This window comes from Mus musculus, chromosome 2 (genome assembly GCF_000001635.26).
Source record: "Mus musculus strain C57BL/6J chromosome 2, GRCm38.p6 C57BL/6J".
NCBI classification, from domain to species: Eukaryota; Metazoa; Chordata; class Mammalia; order Rodentia; family Muridae; genus Mus; species Mus musculus.
The window spans coordinates 65444338-65450374 of record NC_000068.7 but is presented as its reverse complement, the minus strand read 5'-3'; positions in this window follow the sequence as shown (position 1 = coordinate 65450374).

The window sequence follows — 6037 nt, the reverse complement described above, 5'->3', positions numbered from 1 at the left end:
ATAAAGGCCATAGTCTGCTAACTGTTTAGACTAATAGTACAAATCGTAGTCCCTCTTTTTGTCTATAGTCCTGTTAAATTCTAAACACAGATACTTTTAGAAAGTTTGCTGTGACATCTTCACTGTTTATTATGCTACCCTGTATTCTTCAGTGAAAATACAAGTATAAAACGGGTATATAAATGCAAAACTTCTTTCATGTAAACTATCTGTATGTGACCAACTACTTCTCTTGAAACTAATTCCACAAGAAAATTCACAAAATCTTTTTTCCTGGATACCTATATATATATGGATTTCTTAGTTTATGTATTATTCAATCAACCATGTCCACAAGAAAATAAGAACCTGTTTTCTCCTGATTAGGCCCACCTACATAGAATGGAAGCCTCCTGCACCAGGAGTGCAGCCTGACTGGCCCTCTGCACACTAATTCCTCTTTTTAGAAACATAAGTAAATGAATAGGGGCAGAAATAATCATTCTAAATGAGGTAACTCAGAGCCAGGAAGACAAATGTTACAAGTTCTCTCTCACATGTAAATATTAGCTTTTAATATTTGATATGTATGTTTAAAGTACAGGTTCAGAGATTTAGTCCATTCTCATCATCCCTGAGCCTGAAGCTGGCTGAGCCAGACCTTGACCTTGCTGCCACTAAGGAGATTACCTAGGGTGGAGTCTTCCTCCCTAGATCACTCTATTGTTCAGCCACAGACACTGTTCCTCTTCAAGATACTGCTGCCTGCTGAGAGGCCCTGGAGCTATTCTGGAGACTATATGCCATATCCTGTATGTCATCACCTGCAGCTAGTTCCAGGCTCCAAGGATGAATTGGTGGGAATGGGCCTCCCCCCTTCTTTATAAAGTGTGTCCGCCATTAAACATTTGAGCCTTGATCAGAATACTGTCTTGGCTTCATTTCTCTCTCATTCGCCTAGTTTCCTTTTCTTTCAGAGCCGGCCTGCCACTCAGGTGTACCCCATCCATGTGAGCCGCTGGACGGCTCACAACAGCTGGAGAATGGGCTGAGTGATCTACATCTGAATCTTCAAAGTCAACCCCAAATGACACACTTCCTCCAACAAGGACACACCTATTCCAACATGGCTACACTTCCTAATAGTGCCAAATCTATAAGCTTATGGGGGCCATTTTCATTCAAACTACCATAGGGTCCTCCAATGGAATTTCAAAGCCAGAAAGATAGAAGTCAGGTGTTATGAAGGGGGAGGGGAAGAAACAAGTGTGTTAAATGAGATGCAGATTATAGTGAAGGGGAGGAGAAGGAGGGTGGCAGATATAATTAACATTAAAGTCCTCTAGAAATGTTGTATAGACACCTACTACTGTAGAAGTTGCCTAATATGTATACTTTACATAGATATAAGGGGTTTTAAAAGAGTTATCCTATAACAGGTTGGTAATGCCTCGTGCAGACACCATAGGCTACCAAACAAAAACCTTTTTATTTGAATTGCCTCTTTTGGAATTGCTGCCTATTGAATTCATATAGACACCCCTACCAAACTGTACTAGCTGTTTTCACTACTTTGTTACTCTCTGAAACCTGATGATCAGATACTGTGGCTGAAGGCTCCACATACTGGACTCATAATTCATGGCAAAGCTGCCACCAACCTGGAGGCTTCAGTCCCATGGGCCAGTTTGCATAGTGTTGAAAAGTACTATACACTGCCAGGAGAGAAAATTTATCAAGAGTCCAATTTATCAGGGAGGCCTGTGTGAACTATAATAGACTGGCTTGGCAAGATATGACCACTGGTACAATAGTAGCAGAGATGTTTTGGAAGTAATAGCTTGTCTCTGGTTGAATTTAAAGCCTGCTCCACAAGAGAGAAGTACATACCTGGTACTGTTAACTGAGCCAAAACCCATCCTTTCTGACTAGGTCATAAATCTTAAGAGATAACCTAATACTATTATTAGTCTAGTAAATGGGCTTAGTAATAAACTGCCTCTAGTTCTTATATTTATCCCCATAGATTAGCACATCTCTCAATTGTTCCCAGGGAAGCTTCTTTTTTCGGTATATGACAATTAACATGTACAGTTGGTCAACATGTAAGGAATAAGGGACTGTGAAGTGCTCAGCTCTAAATGCAACATCTATATTGGTTATACGACACTATTTCTGAGGAGGCATGAACAACCATCTACTGACCCTATACAAGGAACTGATGGCAGACCAAACCAAAGATGCCTCCAAAATCCATCTTGGTGAAACAGTGAGCTTTATTGGGGTTACTTATAGGAATACTGTTCAGGGTTCATTACTGGAGCAGAAATGACTCAGAGATAGCTTCAGAATGGCTGAGAGCCCATGAACCTTGGCAGCCTCTAGCACACTATACAACCTGCGGGCAGCTCAACAGGTTAAGTTGGTCTGTTCCTCTTCCAGGCAGCTTGCCTCCCCTCAGTCACAATAGGTTTGCCCACATTTCCCCTCTCCAACTTCCAAATTTTACTCCAACCCTCTGCTCTAACTTTAAATATTCAATGATCTCTTAATTTGTACTTTCCATGGGAGAGCTAAAAGAGCAGAAGCTATTCAGCTTTTCCCCAGATACTATTTTTAAGTAATTCCAAAACAAAGAATGTCATAGATGTCTGAACACTAGAATTAGGATTCATCTTTATGTACACTGAATGCGAAATTATTTGCAGATATAATTCTCACCTTGTGTGTATGGATGGTAATAGATTTCAAGATTGCAGTAGATTTTAGGGTAGCGCATGTCCAACCTCTTTTATTTTTTACATATATACAATATGGCTGTGAGACCACTGGATTCTAGTCTTCAATTTTATTTTCTATTCCAAGTAACATGATTGCAACTCTTTTTTTAAAAAAGATTTATTTATTTACTTTATGTATATGAGTACACCATTGCTCTCTTCAGACATACCGGAAGAGGGCATCAGATCTCATTACAGATGGTTGTGAGCCACCATGTGGTTGCTGGGAATTGAACTCAGGACCTCTGGAAGAGCAGTCAGTGCTCTTAACCACTGAGCCATTTCTGCAGCCCATTGCAACTCTTCTTTAAAAAAAAAAAACAACAAAAAAACAAAGTACAATTCACTTTCAACCCCAAGTGCTGTGCCTTGGACAACACACGACAGGGGCAGTGATCATCTATGAAACAGGATGATGGATCCGATAGGCCAGTTTTAAAAGATCAATCCTCCACTTCAGTTGTGTTTTCTAGAACTCATCATGGAATTGAGTTTCTTATACCTGCCATCCGGAAACTGGCTCTGTGCAGAGGTTTCCAGATTTTTCTATCTCAGGATGCCACAGCGTGTTGATTTGCTAATGGGCCTGCACTGTTATTTGCTCCGCCATTGTGAAAAGCAGAAGTTTCTCCAAGTGTGATTTTGTGGAAGAATAAACCTAATGGCTCAGCAGTGGTAACATATAAATGTAGAGTGTCTCCTCCTTTATCTTACCAATGGTTATAAATTTGTCAATACAAAAAATAGAAAATAGCTACTATAGACCAGGATACTCTATGTCTAATGTTCATAAGATTCATTCTATCTCCTATATAACCCCACGGAGGTAAGTCTTATCAACCATATTTTATATATGCAAAAATGGAGTTGCAGCATCACAAAGCCATTAGGAAAGGCAACGTTCAAATGTAGCTTGTGTTACTGCCAAAATCTGCCCAAAGTCAAGCCGGTTTGGGTATAGCCTTTAAAGCTATCAGCCATACTAGCTACTGAAGGAATATTTTTAGTCATTTTCAATAACATCATGTCTAATGTTACTTCACATCCATCAGATATCTTTTTAGGTCGATGTAATCGACATAAAAGTCTAAAAAAAAAATCTACGTCATGAGCAAAGCTAATTACAGAAGAACGGGTTTGTTTTAGCTTTACAGTTCCAGCGGGTTTGAGTCCATAATGACAGAGTGGAGGCAGTGGGCAGCAGGAACGGTGGCCGGAGCCAGAAGCTGAGAGCTCTCATCTCAACCTTAAGTGTGAAGTGTAAAGCAGAGATCAAACGCAAATGGCATGAGTCTTCAAACTCTCAAGTCCTACCTCCAGTGACACTCATCCTCCAACAAGGACGCAGCTCCTAAACTTTCCCTAAGGGTGGTGCCACCAACTTTAGACCAAATGTTCAACTACATAAGCCTATGGGAGATACTTTCATTCAAAACACATTTCGTAGTTAGGTTTCCGTTGCTGTGATAAAACACTGTGACCAAAAGTAACTTAGGGAGAAGAGAGTTTATTTCATCTTTTAGCTTGTAGACTGTCATCTAGAGAAGCTAGGCCAGCGGCTTAAGGCAGAACCTGGAATCAGGGAGTGATGCAGAGATTGTGGAGGAATGCTAACTACTGGCTTGTTCCTCCTGGCTTGCTCAGTTTGTCTTCTAGTACTATCTAGGACCACCATCCCAGGGGTGTCACCACAGAAAGTGAGCTGGGCTCTCCTACATCAATAATTAATCAAGAAAATGCCTGGTGTACTTGCCCATAGGCCAATCCACTTGGGGCATTTTTTTCCATTGAGGTTCTCTCTTCTCAAAGCTTATGTCAGCTTGAAAACTAGCTAGCATACAACCACAAAGCTGGAATTGGAGACTAGGGCTGCTTAATGGTTAACTAGTTAACTCTATCATCATCATCATCATCTATTTTTATGTTAGCACAATGTGTTGGTCATCATTGCCTTGTGTCTTAAATTGTTCCCTTCCAGAGTCAGTGGATCCTGTCTTGATTGACCATGACATCCAGACTCGTTAGCAATTTCTGAGTTGAGATGCATTCAGTGTTAAATTGTAAACGTATCGGCAGTGATGGGAAGAAACACACTCACTAGCACTCCTCTGAATTTCCAATGGAGCAACTGAAAGAGAAAACAAATGAGGGAATGAGAGAAAAGCAAATGGAAAAAGGTCAAATCCAAATATTCTGAAGTTGGTAGAACTCTGAAAGAATGCACTGGGTCCGCACTGGGTCCGTGGGCTGGCTTAGCAAACCTTGCCATGTAATCCTGGTGAGCTGAGTTTGGTCCCCAGAATTCACATAAAAGTGGGAGGAGAAAGCCAACTTCACAACAGCCTCTAATCTCCACACATGAACCATGGTACACTTGCTCACAATACACGTTGTGCAAACACTCTCCCCTCCCTTTCCCCATCTTTGGAAATATACACCAAAAAAAAATGTTTTTAAATGTAAAAGTATACACTGAAACTATAGGCAATATACGCCCATATATAGTAACTACCAGAAAATAATGGTATTTAAAATAAAAAAGTAAGATCTACAATAGTTCCTACCTTACAGACAAATCTAGAATTTGGGGAAGTCTGAGGAGAGGCCTATTCCGGGTTACACTATTTGTGTTAAGTCAGATGTTTAACAGCTAGTTCAACTCCTCCCTATGTTCTTTAGAGAATGCTTCTGTGTTCTGTGACTCCCCTAACCAAGAGATTTCAAACATTGGATATTTCGAGAAATTCTAAATGTGGCCAAAGAGAAAACAGTCTTGTTCCATGAAAATTAAGCATTCTCAGACCTGTGCACGAAGAAGTTAGCCACATGGAAAGCCACGGGGAAGAAGGGATTTAGAGGAAGTTCTGGACTGTTGTTTCCCTGTCATGTCTTAGGCAGATATGGAAGGCAGTCAGTGACTATGTCTCTGGCTTCTGAATGCACTTCTCTCCATTTGGGCATTGTCACCTCACAGAAGCATGAGAAGGAATGACACATGAAGCCTTTGGTCTGTTGACAATGACTACCACAGTAGATACTCCAGTAGAGCAGCAACCTTCAGACCTTGTAGCCTAGATCCCTAGAGATCCCTAACACTTCTCCAAGAGGTCACAGAGTCAAAGCTATTTGCCTTCACTGCTGTTGACATTTGTATGAAAATTTTGGTGTGGAGAGCTGCTAGAATATCACTTTTGAGTCAAGCCAGAGACACCAAGTTCCACGATGAGTGTTGTACTGGCTAGTTTTGTGTCAACTTGACACAGCTGGAGTTATCACAG